This window comes from Amblyraja radiata, chromosome 6 (genome assembly GCF_010909765.2).
Source record: "Amblyraja radiata isolate CabotCenter1 chromosome 6, sAmbRad1.1.pri, whole genome shotgun sequence".
NCBI lineage: Eukaryota > Metazoa > Chordata > Chondrichthyes > Rajiformes > Rajidae > Amblyraja > Amblyraja radiata.
Window position 1 is genome coordinate 99,483,811 of NC_045961.1, and position 18,546 is coordinate 99,502,356.

The 18,546-nt window shown below is 45.8% G+C and overlaps 1 protein-coding gene across 1 annotated transcript in view; it reads left to right on the forward strand.

Annotated features, from left to right (window-relative positions):
- The window catches only part of LOC116974634 (interleukin-5 receptor subunit alpha-like), a 300,632-nt gene that overhangs the window by 231,627 nt on the left and 50,459 nt on the right, over window positions 1–18,546 (forward strand). The gene's annotated exons all lie outside the window — the stretch shown is intronic.

Below are 18,546 nucleotides of genomic sequence, written 5' to 3' on the forward strand. Positions count from 1 at the left end.
ACATGAAAGGCCTTGTGTGTGGGAAGGAACACTGGCTGGTTTACACCCAAGATAGACACAAAGTGCTGGTGTAACTCGGGACAGGCAGCATCTCTGGAGAGAAGGAATGGGTAGCATTTCGGGTCGAGACCCTTCTTCAGACTGAGAGTCAGGGGAGAGGGAGATAGGGAAAGGTAAGGTGAAAACGGTAGATCAAAGGGGACGATGATCAAAGAAAATGTAGAATGGTTTTGAAACGTGGTGGTTGAGCTGGAGAGCAGGAGGAACCACAGAGGGGGAGCAGCGAGAGAGGATGTTGCAGAACACTTATCCCTCTAAACCTATCCTAGCCATGTACTTGTCTAAATGTATCTTGAGCGTTACCATAGTGTTTGCATCAACTTCCTCAAATGGCATCTCTTTCCGTACACCCACCACCCTTTGCAGAAAAAAAGTTGCCCCTCAGGTTCCCATTAAAACTTTTAAAACTTTAATGGTTCCCATTAAAACCTCCCCCATCCCTATAAAACCTATGTCCTCTGGTTCTCGATTCCCCTACTCCCTAATCGCTTATACCAAGCCAATTAACCTACAAACCTGTACGTCTTTGGACTGTGGGAGGAAGCCAAAGTTCTCAGAGAAAACCCTCGCAGGTCACGGGGAGAACGTACAAACTCCGTATAGACAGCACCCGTAGTCGGGATCGAACCCGGGTCTCCGGCGCTGCAAGCGCTCTAAGGCAGCAACTCTACCGCTGCGCCACCGTGCCGCTGGTTGTGCACCGTGGAGAGGCAGTAACAATGCGGCCATGATATTTGAGGATTTAATGATGTCCCAAGAGACTAAGCTGCTGAGTGAGACCCACTGATAGTTTGATAACCCCTAACCCTGCCTGGACTGACTGATCTGAAATGTTGCAACGAGTGACAAAAGATAATATGATTATTCTTCCTCACACCCCCTCCCTATATTGTTAAGTATTCCTCTTTCTTAAATAAAAGGACATGAAACATGAGTGGCAGGATATTTGTAGTAGGCATCACACCAGAGCAGTGTTACCACGGCAACTGTGAAAGCCTTTCGTGCACAAAGTGAAGCAAACGGGCTTGATTTTACCCAAGGGCCCATTTGAAGCCAGTAGTTAGCAAACTGGCTTTGGCTGACGGCTTGTGTTGAAAGTTTTGTCTTGTGATTTTCAGTGTCTGTGTCGCTACCAGATCCATCCACTCTTAATACCAACAAACATCCTTTCATGTGACACTCGGAACCATTGTGTGGATGCTGTCACCTGTTTACAAATTGCACAGGAGAGACAAGTTGCTTCACAAGCCAGCTTTTGTAGTTGAATCTGATTTGTCTCAAAGTTGACATGAAGACTTTTGTCGTGCCTTCATTCTGTATGCAATGTGGCAATATCATTCTTCTTTTCCTTCTGCCAGTTACTGTCTTACTTTCTGCTCTCCTTTTATCCATCTCTCCCCTTATCCACAAGCAACGTTTAATTTAGTTTGTTGTTACGTGCACCGTTGTGCAGTGAAAAGCATTTCTGTTGCTTGAGCAGACTATCCTCGATTACAATCGAGCCGTCCACAGATACAGGATAAAGAAAATAATGGTTAATGTGGGATAATGTCCAGTCCAGTTCTGAAGGTCTCATGAAGGGTCTTGACCCGAAACGTCACAGCGGCAGAGTTCCTGACTATGGGTGCTGTGTGTACGGAGTTTGTACGTCCTCCTCAAGATTCTCCGGGATCTCCAGTTTCCTCCCACACTCCAATCCAAAGAGGTACAGGTTTGTAGGTTAACTGGCTTGGTATCATTGTAAATTGTCCCTAGTGTGTGTAAGAAACTGTAAATGTGCGGTGATCGCTGGTTGGCACGGACCCGGTGGGCCGAAGGGCCTGTTTCCGCACTGTATCTCTAAACTAAACTAAACTAGATATAAACAAAAGACAATGGTTGAATAACATGTAGTTTTTAATTAGATATAAGCGATTATAAGAACATATTGTGATGAGAGATTATAGAAACATAGAAACATAGAAATTAGGTGCAGGAGTAGGCCATTCGGCCCTTCGAGCCTGCACCGCCATTCAATATGATCAGGGCTGATCATCCAACTCAGTATCCTGTACCTGCCTTCTCTCCATACCCCCTGATCCCTTTAGCCACAAGGGACACATCTTAACTCCCTCTTAAATATAGCCAATGAACTGGCCTCAACTACCTTCGGTGGCAGAGAATTCCACAGATTCCCCACTCTCTCTGTGAAAAATGTTTTTCTCATCTCGGTCCTAAAGGATTTCACCTTTATCCTTAAACTGTGACCTCTTGTCCTGGACTTCCCCAACATCGGGAACAATCTTCCTGCATCTATCCTGTCTAACCTCTTAAGAATTGTGTAAGTTTCTATAAGATCACCCTTCAATCTTCTAAATTCTAGCGAGTACAAGCCGAGTCTATCCAGTCTTTCTTCAAATGAAAATCCTGACATCCCATGAATCACTCTGATGAACCTTCTCTGTACTCCCTCTATGGCAAGAATGTATTTCCTCAGATTTGGAGCCAAAACTGTACGCAATACTCCAGGTGTGGTCTCACCAATACCCTGTACAACTGCAGTAGAACCTCCCTGCTCCTATACTCAAATCCTTTTGCTATGAATGCTAACATACCATTCGCTTTCTTCACTGCCTGCTGCACCTGCATGCCTACTTTCAATGACTGGTGTACCATGACACCCAGGTCTCATTGCATCTCCCCTTTTCCTAATCGGCCACCATTTAGATAATAGTCTACTTTCCTGTTTTTGCCACCAAAGTGGATAACCTCACATGTATCCACATTATACTGCATCTGCCATGCATTTGCCCACTCACCCAGCCTATCCAAGTCACCTTGCAGCCTCCTAGCATCTTCCTCACAGCTAACACTGGCCCCCAGCTCCGTGTCATCCACAAACTTGGAGATGTTGCATTCAATTCCCTCATCCAAATCATTAATATATATTGTAAATAGGTGGGGTCCCAGCACTGTGCCTTGCGGTTCCCCACTAGTCACTGCCTGCCATTCTGAAAAGGACCCGTTTACTCCTACTCTTTGCTTCCTGTTTGCCAGCCAGTTCTCTATCCACAACAATACTGAACCCCCAATACCATGTGCTTTAAGTTTGTATACTAATCTCTTATGTGGGACCTTGTCGAAAGCCTTCTGAAAGTCCAGATATAACACATCCACTGGTTCTCCCTTATCCACTCTACTAGTTACATCATCGAAAAATTCTATAAGATTCGTCAGACATGATTTACCTTTCGTAAATCCATGCTGACTTTGTCCTATGATTTCACTACTTGCCAAATGTGCTGCTATCCCATCTTTAATAACTGACTCTAGCAGTTTCCCCACTACCGATGTTAGACTAACTGGTCTGTAATTCCCCGTTTTCTCTCTCCCTCCCTTTTTAAAAAGTGGGGTTACATTAGCTACCCTCCAATCCTCAGGAACTACCCCAGAATCTAAAGAGTTTTGAAAAATTATCACTAATGCATCCACTATTTCTGGGGCTACTTCCTTAAGTACTCTGGGATGCAGCCTATCCGGCCCTGGGGGTTTATCGGCCTTTAATCCATTCAATTTATCTAACACCACTGCCCGGCTAACCTGGATTTCACTCAGTTCCTCCATCTCATTTGACCCGCGGTCCCCTGCTATTTCCGGCAGATTATTTATGTCTTCCTTAGAGAAGACGGAACCAAAGTAGTTATTCAATTGGTCTGCCATGTCCTTGTCCCCCATGATCAATTCACCTGTTTCTGACTGCAAGGGACCTACATTTGTTTTAACTAATCTCTTTCTCTTCACATATCTATAAAATCTTTTGCAGTCAGTATTATTCTATGTCTGCTAATAAGGAAATAGATAGTGCACCAGAGTTCCATTGTTCAAAATCAGCATAAAAGTTGTAAATTCTGAGTAGAATTTCAGAGTGTGGGGGAGGGGGGTGTGTGGGGGAGGGGATTGTGTGGTGGAGGGGGTTGTGTGGGGGTGGGGGGGGTGGGAGGAGAGGAGGTGTGGGAGGAGAGGAGGTGTGGGAGAGGGGGGTTGTGGGAGAGGGGGTTGTGTGGGGAGGGTGTGTTGTGGGTGAGGGGTGAGGGGGTGGGGGAGGGTGGTTGGGGAAGAGAGGGTGGTGGAAGGGGGCCTGGTGGTAGGGGGGTTGTGGGAAAGGGGGGATTTTGGGGAAGGGGGGGTGTGTGGGAGGGAGAATCAAGCGGGTGGTCACCGCAGGCGCAGCTCGCACTGTGCTCGCCCCGCACCTTCAGCTTTCAGTCTCACGCAGCAGCTTCTGGTCCCACTCCGACTTCACTCAGAGGCTTCCAGTTCAACTTGCTCTCTGCCTGCAAGCTGCTCACGGACTTAGCCCTCCGGGGTTTTACATAGAAACATAGAAACATAGAAATTAGGTGCAGGAGTAGGCCATTCGGCCCTTCGAGCCTGCACCGCCATTCAATATGATCATGGCTGATCATCCAACTCAGTATCCCGTACCTGCCTTCTCTCCATACCCTCTGATCCCCTTAGCCACAAGGGCCACATGTAACTCCCTCTTAAATATAGCCAATGAACTAGCCTCGACTACCCTCTGTGGCAGAGAGTTCCAGAGATTCACCACTCTCTGTGTGAAAAATGTTCTTCTCATCTCGGTTTTAAAGGATTTCCCCCTTATCCTTAAGCTGTGACCCCTTGTCCTGGACTTCCCCAACATCGGGAACAATCTTCCTGCATCTAGCCTGTCCAACTCCTTAAGAATTTTGTAAGTTTCTATAAGATCCCCTCTCAATCTCTTAAATTCTAGAGAGTATAAACCAAGTCTATTCAGTGTTTCTTCATAAGACAGTCCTGACATCCCAGGGATCAGTCTAGTGAACCTTCTCTGCACTCCCTCTATGGCAATAATGTCCTTCCTCAGATTTGGAGATCAAAAGTGTACGCAATACTCCAGGTGTGGTCTCACCAAGACCCTATACAACTGCAGTAGAACCTCCCTGCTCCTACACTCAAATCCTTTTGGTATGAAAGCTAACATACCATTCGCTTTCTTCACTGCCGGCTGCACCTGCATGCCTACTTTCAATGACTGGTGTACCATGACACCTAGGTCTCGCTGCATCTCCCCTTTTCCTAATCGGCCACCATTTAGATAAAAGTCTGCTTTCCTGTTTTTGCCACCAAAATGGATAACCTCACATTTATCCACATTATACTGCATCTGCCAAACATTTGCCCACTCACCCAGCCTATCCAAATCACCTTGCAGTCTCCTAGCATCCTCCTCACAGCTAACACTGCCCCCCCCCAGCTTAATGTCATCCGCAAACTTGGAGATATTGCCTTCAATTCCCTCATCCAGATCATTAATATATATTGTAAATAGCTGGGGTCCCAGCACTGAGCCTTGCGGTACCCCACTAGTCACTGCCTGCCATTGTGAAAAGGACACGTTTACTCCCACTCTTTGCTTCCTGTCTGCCAACCAGTTCTCTATCCACATCAATACTGAACCCCCAATACCGTGTGCTTTAAGTTTGTATACTAATCTCTTATGTGGGACCTTGTCGAAAGCCTTCTGAAAGTCCAGATATAACACATCCACTGGTACTCCCTTATCCACTCTACTAGTTACATCCTCGAAAAATTCTATAAGATTCGTCAGACATGATTTACCTTTCATAAATCCATGCTGACTTTGTCCAATGATTTCACCACTTTCCAAATGTGCTGCTATCCCATCTTTAATAACTGACTCTAGCAGTTTCCCCACTACCGATGTTAGACTAACTGGTCTGTAATTCCCCGTTTTCTCTCTTCCTCCCTTCTTAAAAAGTGGGGTTACGTTTGCTACCCGCCAATCCTCAGGAACTACTCCAGAATCTAAAGAGTTTTGAAAGATTATTACTAATGCATCCACTATTTCTGGAGCTACTTCCTTAAGTACTCTGGGATGCAGCCTATCTGGCCCTGGGGATTTATCGGCCTTTAATCCATTCAATTTACCCAACACCACTTCCCGACTAACCTGGATTTCACTCAATTCCTCCAACTCCTTTGACCCGCGGTCCCCTGCTATTTCCGGCAGATTATTTATGTCTTCGTTAGTGAAGACGGAACTAAAGTAGTTATTCAATGGGTCCGCCATATCCTTGTTCCCCATGATCAACTCACCTGTTTCTGACTGCAAGGGACCTACATTTTTTTTAACTAATCTTTTTCTTTTCACATATCTATAAAAACTTTTGCAGTCAGTTTTTATGTTCCCTGCCAGTTTTCTTTCATAATCTAATTTTCCTTTCCTAATTAAGCCCTTTGTCCTCCTCTGCTGGTCTCTGAATTTCTCCCAGTCCTCCGGTATGCTGCTTTTTCTGGCTAATTTGTACGCATCATCCTTCGCTTTGATACTATCCCTGATTTCCCTTGTTATCCATGGATGGACTACCTTCCCTGATTTATTCTTTTGCCAAACTGGGATGAACAATTTTTGTAGTTCATCCATGCAGTCTTTAAATGTCTTCCATTGCATATCCACCGTCAACCCTTTTAGAATGAATTGCCAGTCAATCTTGGCCAATTCACGTCTCATACCCTCAAAGTTACATTTCTTTAAGTTCAGTACCATTGTTTCTGAATTAACAATGTCACTCTCCATCCTAATGAAGAACTCAACCATATTATGGTCACTCTTGCCCAAGGGGGCACGTACAACAAGACTGCTAACTAACCCTTCCTCATTACTCAATACCCAGTCTAAAATAGCCTGCTCTCTCGTTGGTTCCTCTACATGTTGATTTAGATAACTATCCCGCATACATTCCAAGAAATCCTCTTCCTCAGCACCCCTGCCAATTTGATTCACCCAATCTATATGTAGATTGAAGTCACCCTTTATAACTGTTTTGCCTTTGTCGCACGCATTTCTAATTTCCTGTTTGATACCATCTCCAAATTCACTACTACTTTTAGGTGGCCTGTACACAACACCCACCAGCGTTTTCTGCCCCTTAGTGTTTCGCAGCTCTACCCATACCGATTCCACATCCTCCAAACTAATGTCCTTCCTTTCCATTGCGTTAATCTCCTCTCTAACCAGCAACACTACCCCACCTCCTTTTCCTTTCTCTCTATCCCTCCTGAATATTGAATATCCCTGGATGTTCAGCTCCCAGCCTTGGTCACCCTGGAGCCATGTCTCCGTGATCCCAACTATATCATAATCATTAATGGCTATCTGCACGTTCAACTCATCCACCTTATTGCGAATGCTCCTTGCATTGGGACACAAAGCCTTCAGGCTTGTTTTTACAACTCTCTTACCTCTTATACAATTATGTTGAAAAGTGGCCCTTTTTGATTTTTGTACTGGTTTTGTCTGCCTGCCACTTTTACTTTTCACCTTGCTACCTATTGCTTCTACCCTCATTTTACACCCCCCTGCCTCTCTGCTCTTGTACCCATCCCCCTGCCACATTAGTTTAAATCCACCCCGACAGCACTAGCAAACACTCCCTCAAGGACATTGGTTCCATTTCAGCCCAGGTGCATAGAAACATAGAAACATAGAAATTAGGTGCAGGAGTAGGCCATTCGGCCCTTCGAGCCTGCACCGCCATTCAATATGATCATGGCTGATCATCCAACTCAGTATCCCGTACCTGCCTTTTCTCCATACCCTCTGATCCCCTTAGCCACAAGGGCCACATCTAACTCCCTCTTAAATATAGCCAATGAACTGGCCTCGACTACGCTCTGTGGCAGAGAGTTCCAGAGATTCACCACTCTCTGTGTGAAAAAAGTTCTTCTCATCTCGGTTTTAAAGGATTTCCCCCTTATCCTTAAGCTGTGACCCCTTGTCCTGGACTTCCCCAACATCGGGAGCAATCTTCCTGCATCTAGCCTGTCCAACCCCTTAAGAATTTTATAAGTTTCTATAAGATCCCCTCTCTATCTCCTAAATTCTAGAGAGTATAAACCAAGTCTATCCAGTCTTTCTTCATAAGAAAGTCCTGACATCCCAGGAATCAGTCTGGTGAACCTTCTCTGCACTCCCTCTATGGCAATAATGTCCTTCCTCAGATTTGGAGACCAAAACTGTACGCAATACTCCAGCTGTGGTCTCACCAAGACCCTGTACAACTGCAGTAGAACCTCCCTGCTCCTATACTCAAATCCTTTTGCTATGAAAGCTAACATACCATTCGCTTTCTTCACTGCCTGCTGCACCTGCATGCCTACTTTCAATGACTGGTGTACCATGACACCCAGGTCTCGCTGCATCTCCCCTTTTCCTAGTCGGCCACCATTTAGATAATAGTCTGCTTTCCTGTTTTTGCCACCAAAATGGATAACCTCACATGTATCCACATTATACTTCACACCGTGATGTTTGTACTGGTCCCACCTCCCCCAAAACTGGTTCCAATGCCCTAAAAATTTGAATCCCTCCCCCTTGCACCATTTTTCAAGCCACGTATTCATCTGCAATATCCTCTTATTTCTACTCTGACTGGCCCGTGGTACTGGTAGTAATCCAGAGATTATTACCTTTGAGGTCCTACTTTTAAGTTTATCTCCTAGCTCCCTAAATTCATCTTGTAGGACCTCATCCCTTTTTTTACCTATATCGTTGGTGCCAATATGCACCACGACAACTGGCTGTTCACCCTCCCCCTCCAGAATGTTCTGCAGCCGTTCAGTGACATCCCTGACCCTTGCACCAGGGAGGCAACATACTATCCTGGAGTCTCGTTTGCGGCCGCAGAAACGCCTATCTATTCCCCTGACAATTGAATCCCCTATTACTATTGCCCTTCCACTCTTTTCCCCCCCCTCCTGTGCCGCAGAGCCACCCATGGTGCCATGAACTTGGCTGCTGCTGCATTCCCCTGATGAGCCATCTCCCCCAACAGTATCCAAAATGGTATACCTGTTTAGGAGGGAGATGACCGCAGGGGACTCCTGCACTACCTGCCTACTGCTTTGCTGGCTATTGGCCACCCATTCCCATTCTGTCCTCTTACCTTTTACCTGCGGTGTGACCAACTCGCTGTACGTGCTATCCACGACTTTCTCAGCATCGTGGATGCTCCAGTATGAATCCAGCCGCAGTTCCAATCATTCAATGCGGTCTGCCAGGAGCTGCAGCTGTACACACTTCCTGCAAACGTAGTCACCAGGGACACCGACCATATCCCTGATCTCCCACATGTTGCAGGCTGAGCAAACAACGGGGCCAATCTCCACTGACATATCTTACTCCCAAATTAACTCTAGATTAAATATTAAAAAACACACAACTTTATCCTTTAAACTTTACTAATAAATACTGTACACTTAACTCCCAGAATCCTTAACTCCCAGAATCCTTAACCTGAAGGTAGAAGTGTAAAAATGTAAACCCGGTCCTCTTCCACCAATCAGAGGCTTCCCCCAAACTCCTTCTCTGGAACGATGCCGATTTTGGTGTCAGGTCCCCTCGCACCAACGGCTCCCTGGGCCTCTGTGTAAACAAGCCCCGCGATGTATTTTATACTTACAGTGCAGGTACTCCTCCCCTCGCACCAACGGCTCCCTGGGCCTCTGTGTAAACAAGCCCCGCGATGTATTTCTTCTTTGTTCTTTGTGGGTGCCGGAAAGGGCGTTACCTTCATGTTGACTGACAGGCGAGAAGATTAATCTGCTGATCTCCTGATTTTTTAAACCTTCATAACTCTTGTTCTATTCCACCGATCGGAACTAAACTTGGTGGCTAGGAGGAGAGGAGAACGATGACTACAGGGTTACAGGGGTTTCCTTTATTGTCATTCAGACCGAAGTCTGAACGAAATTTCGTGCCTGCAGTCATGCATACATACAATACAATAAAAAAACAACAATAAACACATATTAACATCCACCACAGTGAGTCCACATAGCACCTTCTCACTGTGATGGAGGCAAAAGTCTTAGGGCTGCAGTCTCTTCCCTCCTCTTCTCTCTCTGCGCTGAGGCGATACCCCACCGGGCGATGTAGCAAACAGTCCCACGGCTCAAACACCGCGGCCCCGGGGTGGTCGAAGCTGCCGTCCACCAATCCTGCTGACGCAGCCGCTGGCCCGCGGCCGAACCCCGGACGCAGGTCACCGCCGCCAGAACACCGTCCCAGCCACCGGAGCATCTTTCCAGCCCCGAGCCGGATCGCCCTCACATGAGTGCCGTTACTGTCTCAGCCTCGCGCCAGGCCGCCTCGACATGGGCGCCGCTCCTCCCTCTGGCCGGGCAGCCCCAACATGGGCGCCGCTCCTCCCTTGGGCTGGGCCGTCCAAACATGGGCGCCGCTCCTCCCTCGGGCTGGGAACGCCGTACCTCCCCGAGCTCGGCCACTCCGACGGGAGCACCGTTCCTTCCTCGGACCAGGCCGCCCCCCGGGAGCGTCACAGCCCCTCACGGAAGCCCTGTTCCAGCCCCGAGCCGGCCCGTCCTCACGGGAGCAAGCTCAGGGCGAGTCCTGGCGGGCTCTGCCTCCTGAGCCTCGAGGTCGCCAGCTCCGCCATTAGGCCTCAGCGCAGACGGAGGCAGAGAAGGGGAATACGACAAAAAAGTCGCATTCCCCCGCAGGGAGAGACAGCAAGCCCCGTTTCAACCCCCCCCCCCCCCCCCCCCCCCCAAAACACAGACTAAAAAAACAAAAACTGGACTAGCCAAAACTGACTAGGGTGGCAAAAAAGCCTTAGCGATATAGAGAACCGTTTTTGCGCAAATTTAAAAAAACGCAAACTGGAAGTGGTCAAGATGAGAGTTTTAGTAATAGTATAGACAGATGTAATGCACTTAGCCAATCCTTGCTTAAAGGTTAAAAAATCAATAAGAAACTGCAGCTACTGGAAATACTAAATTACAATTTTACGAGGATTTTCTGCTTAATTTCTAGACTCGCTGTTATTCTTTGGCAACTTTTTTTCCTGAAAATATATAGGTCATGATCACATCAGCATGATTGGCCCCAAATCATGGTGTCATAGAGTCATAGAGTGATACAGTATGGAAACGGGCCCTTCATCCCATCTTGCCCACACCAGCCAACATGTCCCAGCTACACGAGTCCCACCAGCCCACGCTTGGTCAATATCCCTCCAAGCCTGTCCTATCCATGTACCTGTCCAACTGTTTCATAAATGTTGGGATAGTCCCTTCCTCAACTACCTCCTCTGGTGTTCTATACACACACCACCCTTTGTTTTCTCCGAGACCTTCAGTTTCCTCCCACACTGCAAAGACGTACAGGTTTGTAGGTGAATTGGCTTGGAATTGCCCCTAGTGTGTGTAGGATTGTGTTAATATGCAGGGATCGCTGGTCGGTGCAGACTAGGTGGGCTGAAGGGCCTGTTTCTGCGCTGTATCTCTAAACTAAAATAAACTAAAATAAACTAAACTAAATTGAGAATTGTTTAAAATTCAGCAGTGAAGTTGTGCAGCTGATCAAGCTTGTTGCCTAACAGCACCAGAGACCTGGGTTCAATCCTGACATCAGGCACTATCAGATATTAGATAATGCTCTTCCAGAGAACATCGCAAAGTTAGCAAATCGGTCATTGCCCAACGTCAATGACACCTAGTGTGGTAATTATACAATGAGTTGCAAAACTTGTGCAACTGAACATTTTAATAAATAACGCCCTACTTTTGACTCTGATGTGTAACATTTTGTTTATAATTTGCAATTCCAGTGAAGTATGTGGATTATGGCAACATTACAATTTAGGAATACTGGTCTCTTTCATGTTTTGTTTTTCCTCTGTAGCCTTGAAATTTCTTTTCATTTCTCCTCTCAAATTCTTTCATGATGATACCACTGGCAGTGCTCCCACTGCCTTTCTAGGTAATGTTATTGAATTCACAATTTGCTTAGTAAATACAATTTTGTTAAATAATGTTCATATCTCATTCTTGGAATCACCTTGTCTGTATCAACTGGATGAAAGATTCTTCACTTGACCTGCCTTTAAACTGGAATCTTGAGCAAAACACAAAGTGCTGGAGGAACTGTGTAGGAAGGAACTGGAGATGCTGGTGTACACCGAAGATGGACAAAAAATGCAGGAGTAACTCAGCGGGACAGGCAACATCTCTGGAGAGAAGAAATGGGAGACATTTCGAGTCGAGACCCTTCTTCAGGCCTGAATCATCACCTATTCCTTCTATCTAGAGATGCTGCCTGTTCTGCTGAGTTACACCAGCATTTTGTGTCTATCTTCGGTGTAAACCCGTATCTGCAGTTCCTCCCTACACAAGGAACTGCAGAAGCTGGTTTATACCAAATATAGACACAAAGTGCAGGAGTAACTCAGCGGGTCAGGCGCCAGAAAAAAGGGTAGATGATGTTTTGGATCGAGACCTTTCTTCAGACATAGTGGGGGACGGGAGGGGTGGGGGGAGGGGGGGGGGAACGGGGAGGGGTGTGAGGAGGGGAAGAAACTGGAGGCAAGAAAAGACCAGGACAAATCAGGGCCGGCAGTCGATGACTTCATGCAGGGTGGTGCCCAGGTAACCCAATTTTTGGCTTGGGAAGGGGATGAACTCAAGGGGGATAGATAGTGGCGAACAATGGAACTGGTTAAATGACTAGGGTGGAGGAAGGAGGCAAGAGGGGAGTGTTTGTAGAAGTTACTTCTACTCGTAGATATTGAGGAGTCCAGAACCAGGGTCACAGCTTAAGAATAAGGGGTAGGCCATTTAGGACTGAGATGAAGACAAACGTTTTCACCCAGAGAGTTGTGAATCTGTGGAATTCTTTGCCACAGAAGGCAGTGGAGGCCAATTCACTGGATGTTTTCAAGAGAGAGATAGATTTAGCTCTTAGGGCTAACGGAATCAAGGGATATGGGGAGAAAGCAGGAATGGGGTACTGATTTTAAATGATCAGCCGTGATCATATTGAATGGCTGTGCTGGCTCGAAGGGCCGAATGGCTTCCTCCTGCAACTATTTTCTATGTTTCTACTTAAATTAGCAAATCCGATGCTTGTACCACTGGGTTGTAAGCTGCCCAAGCGAAATATACAATGTTTCACCAGAATTAGAAAGCGTTTAGACAGAAACAAAGGTCACAGGGGCAAGAAAGGGGAAGCATTAAGAAAAGGGAAGTTCAGGGAAAAGACAATAAATTAAATGATACAAGCGATGATGATGCAAAGAAAGGATCTGAGTTAATCACCGATGTGAATGTTACTTTAATTAGAAGTTTTGTGTTTTATTTTTATTTTGGGATGCCTGGATTGTTTGTATTTCGTTTGCATTCAGTCAGTCCATTTATGATGCTGGTTGTGGATTTGTCATGGTTCCATTTACCAGCATGATGCTACCCAGGGGATGAGTCAATTGTCGTGGGATAACCAACTCTGCCCTATTGTTCCAGGAACGAGCTGGTCTAATTCTGGTTTTAGATTCCTTTAGAGATACAGCGTGGAAACAGGACCTTTGGCACACCGAGTCCATGCCGACCAGCCGGTCACACCCCACACTAGCACTACCCTACATGCTAGGGACACTTTACAATTTACAGAAGTCAATTCACCTACAAAGCTGCACGTCTTTGGAATGTGGGAGGAAACCAGACAACGTACAAACTCCGTACAGACAGCACCCGTAGTCAGGATCGAACCCCGGTCTCTGGCGCTGTAAGGCAGCGAATCTGCCGCTTGGCCACCGCGCCGCCCCTATTGTGGTGGTTTGGTGGTGATCCCGGTAATGTTGATGGTGAATGTAATGCAATTGATTGTCCAGTGTAGGTGCTCAGACTGTCTGGTTGCAGATGAGCATAAACAGCTGGAGTAACTAACTCAGTGGGTCAGACAGCATCTCTGGAGAAAAGGAAGAGGCGACGTTTCAGGTCGAGACCGTTCTTGTCTGAAGAAAGCTCTCGACCCAAAATGTCACCTATCCCTTGGTGGGTGTTTGACCCGCTGAATTACACAAGGTTTTTGTGTCTTTGGTTTAAACCAGCATCTGCAGTTCCTTCCTACACATCTCACTGGTTGGAGATGGTTATTTCTTGCTTTTATCAGCCCATCCTTGAATGTTGTCTTGATGTTGTTGCATTCAGCTGGAATAGTACAGCACTGGAACAAACCCATAGCCCACAATGTTCTTGTTGAACACGATGCCAAGTTAAACTAATCTCCTCTGCCTGCACGTGACCCATATCCTTCCATTCCCTGCATGTCCATAAAAGCCTCTTAAATGTCATGAGAGACAAATTAGTGCTGGTTATATTCAGCAGAGAACACAGTTAGTTCTGTTACAACGTGAGAGATGCATTTCTACAAAACCCCAGTACGCCAATCCTCCGGCACTATTCCCGTTTCTAATGACAATTGAAATATTTCTGTCATAGCCCCTGCTATTTCTACACAAACTTCCCTCAATGTCCTAGGGAATTTCCTGTCAGGACCTGGAGATTTATCCACGTTTATATTTTTCAAAAGTGTCAGTACTTCCTCTTCTTTGAATCTCATAGTTTCCATAGCTAATCTACTTGTTTCCCTTACCTCACATAATTCAATATCCTTCTCCTTGGTGAATACCGAAGAAAATAAATTGTTCAATATCTCCCCCATCTCTTTTGGCTCTGCAGATAGCTGTCCACTCTGACTCTCTAATGGACCAATGTTATCCCTTGTTATCCTTTTGCTATTAATATAGCTGTAGAAACCCTTTGGATTTACTTTCACCTTACTTGCCAAAGCAACCTCATATCTTCTTCTAGCTTTTCTAATTTCTTTCTTAAGATTCTTTTTACATTCTTTATACTCCTCAAGCACCTCATTTACTCCATGCTACCTATAATTATTGTAGATCTCTCTCTTTTTCCGAACCAAGTGTCCAATTTCCCTTGAAAACCATGGCTCTTTCCAATTTTTACTATTTCCTTTCAACCGAACAGGGACATAAAGATTCTGTACTCTTAAAACTTAATCTTTAAATGTCCTCCATTTCTCCTCCACATCCTTCACATCAAACAAAATGTCCCAATTCACTCCTTTTAAATCCTTTCGCATCTCCTCAAAGTTAGCCTTTCTCCAATCAAAAATCCAACCCTAGGTCCAGTTCTGACCCTCTCCATAATTATATTGAAACTAATGGTATTGTGATCACTGGACCCGAGTTGTGTTCCACCAACACATACCTCCGCCACCTGACCTGTCTCATTTCCTAACAGGAGGTCCAGCACTGCCCCTTCTCTAGTAGGTACCTCTATGTATTGCTGCAAAAAACTATCCTGCACACATTTTACAAACTCCAAACTATCCAGCCCATTTACAGAATGTGTTTCCCAGTCTATGTGTGGAAAATTGAAATCTCCCACAATCACTACCTTATGCTTACTACTAATATCTGCGATCTCCTTACATATTTGCTCTTCCAATTCTCGCTCCCCATTAGGCGGTCTATAATAAGTGTTGCTACACCTTTCCCATTTCTCAGTTCCACCCAAATAGCCTCCCTAGATGAGCCCTCTAATCTATCCTGCCAAAGCACTGCTGTAATATCTTCCCTGACAAGCAATGCAACACCTCCACCTCTTGCCCCTCCAATTCTATCACACCTGAAGCAATGAAATCCTGGAATATTTAGTTTCCAATCACAGCCCTCCTGCAACCATGTTTCACTGATCACCACAACTTCATACTTCCAGGTGTAAATCCAGGCTCTAAGTTCATCCACCTTTCTTACAATGCTCCTAGCATTAAAATATACACATGTAAGAAACCCACTCCCTCGTATTCTCTGTTTATTATCTTTTTCTTCTTTCTCCCCTACATTTTGTGTCCGAGTGCTACCCTTCTCTGCCTCCTGCCTCACACACTGACTACCAGCTTTCCCTACTTGAGTCCCTCCCCCCAAACATTCTAGTTTAAAGTCTTTGCAAATCTCCCCGCCAGGATATTGGTCCCCCTCGGGTTCAAGTGCAACCCATCCTTTTTGTACAGGTCGCACCTTCCACAAAAGAGGTCCTAATGATCCGGAAACTTGAATCCCTGCCCTCTGCACTAGTCCTTCAGCCACGCATTTATCCTCCACCTCGCTCCATTCCTACTCTCACTGTCGCGTGGCACAGGCAGTAATCTCGAGATTGTTACCTTTGCGGTCCTTCTGTTTAACTCTCCTCCTAACTCCCTACATTCTCCTTTCAGGACCTCTTCTCTTTTTCTACCTATGTCATTGGTACCTATATGTACCACGACCTCGGGCTCCTCTCCCTCCCATTTCAGGATATCTTGGACTCATTCAATCATGGCTGATCTATCCTTCCCTCTCAACCCTATTTACCCCTAACACCGTTACTAATCAAGAATCTGTCATTCTCCGCCTGAAAAATATCCATCAACTTGGCCTCCACAGCCTTCTGTGGCTATGAATTCCACAGATTCACCACCCTCTAAATAAAGAAATTCTCCTCATCCCCTTTCTAAAGGTACGTCCTTTTATTCCAAGGCTACGGCTTCTGGTCCTAGACTATCCTACTAATGGAAACATCCTCTCCATATCCACTCAATCCAGGTCTTTCTCTATTCAGTTAGTTTCAATGAAATTTCCCCCTCATCCTTCTAAGTAAAGTCCCAGTGCCATCAAACGCTCAATGTCTGTACTAACTATTATGCCATGACTAACTCTTATCTGCTCGTATATCGTCCTTATGCCCCTGTCCCACTTAGGAAACCTGAACGAAAACCTCTTGTGACTTTGCGCCCCGCCCAAGGTTTCTGTGTGGTTGCCGGAGGTTGCAGGTAGTGGAAGCAGGTAGGGAAACTGACAAAAACCTCCGGGAACCGCACGGAAACCTTGGGTGGGGCGCAAAGCCTCCAGAGGTTTCGGTTCAGGTTTCCTAAGTGGGACAGGGGCATTACACCACTATTCTCTTTCTTCTATCAGTCAGCCAATTCTAAATCCATATGACCATATATGACCAAGTCACTAAATCCCATGCAATTTATTCTAAGTTTCAATGAGGGAAATTTCAATGAGGTCCCCGTTCATCCTTCTAAACTCCTGCCAGTGCAGCGAGTACGAGTGGGCTCAGTGGCCCGGAAGGTCTGTTTCCATGCTTTGTCTTTAAACTAAACTCAAAACGAATCTAAAATGGGAACTCTACCTCTGATTATCCCATCTCTCCCCAGTTACCTGATCTCAAGGTTACTCAGCACAACATCTCACCCAAGTTACCACAGATGAGTCATTGAGTCAAAGAGTCTTACAGTGTCGAAACAGACACTTCAGCCAACTTGCCCACACCGACCAACATGTCTCATCTTCACTAGTCCCATCCACCCACATGCCTTTGCTCCATTTAAGTAAGTAAGTAAGTTTATTGGCCAACTATTCACATACAGAATGTTGCCTGGGTTTCAGCAACTAAGTTACAGAGAAAGGTTGAACAAGTTAGGGCTTTATTCTTTGGAGCGCAGAAGGTTAAGGGGGACTTGTTAGAGGTCTTTAAAATGATGAGAGGAATAGACAGTTGACGTGGATAAGCTTTTCCCACTAAGAGTAGGGAAGATTCAAACAAGGGGACATGACTTGAGAATTAAGGGACAGAAGTTTAGGGGTAACATGAGGGGGTACTTCTTTACTCAGAGAGTGGTGGCTGTGTGGAATGAGCTTCCAGTGAAGGTGGTGGAGGCAGGTTCGTTTTTATCATTTAAAAATAAATTGGATAGTTATATGGACGGGAAAGGAATGGAGGGTTATGGTCTGAGCGCAGGTATATGGGACTAGGGGAGAATATGTGTTCGGCACGGACTAGAAGGGTCGAGATGGCCTGTTTCCGTGCTGTAATTGTTAAATGGTTATATGGTTATACAAGGAATTCCCCTCCAAACCTATCCTATCCACGTACAGCTAACAGCTAACAATGGCCTGTTTCCCTTATCATCGTTACTTTTTTTGCATATCTTTCATTCATTGTTCTTTATCTCTCTACATCATCGTCTATCTCTCTCCTTTCCCTTACCCCTAACCAGTCTGAAGAAGGGTCTTGACCCGAAATGTCACCGATCCATCTCTCCAGAGATGCTGCCTGTCCCGCTGAGTTACTCCAGCTTTTTGTGTTTATCTTCGATTTAAACCACCATCTGCAGTTCCTTCCTACACAATATCACAATATCCATGTACCTGTCCAAAAATATACTTAAACATCCAGGTAGTACCTGCATCAACTACCTCTCCGGGCAGCTCATTCCATACACGCACCACCCTGTGTGTGAATAGGTTACCCCTCAGGTTCCCATATGGAACAGCATCCCTCTTCCCATCATATAACCATATAACAATTACAGCACAGAAACAGGCCATCTCGGCCCTTCTAGTCCGTGTCGAACCCTTATTCTCCCCTAGTCCCATCTTCCTGCACTCAGACCATAGCCCTCCATTCCTTTCCCGTCCATATACCTATCCAATTTATTTTTCAATGATAAAACGAACCTGCCTCCACCACTTCCACTGGAAGCTCATTCCACACAGCTACCACTCTCTGAGTAAAGAA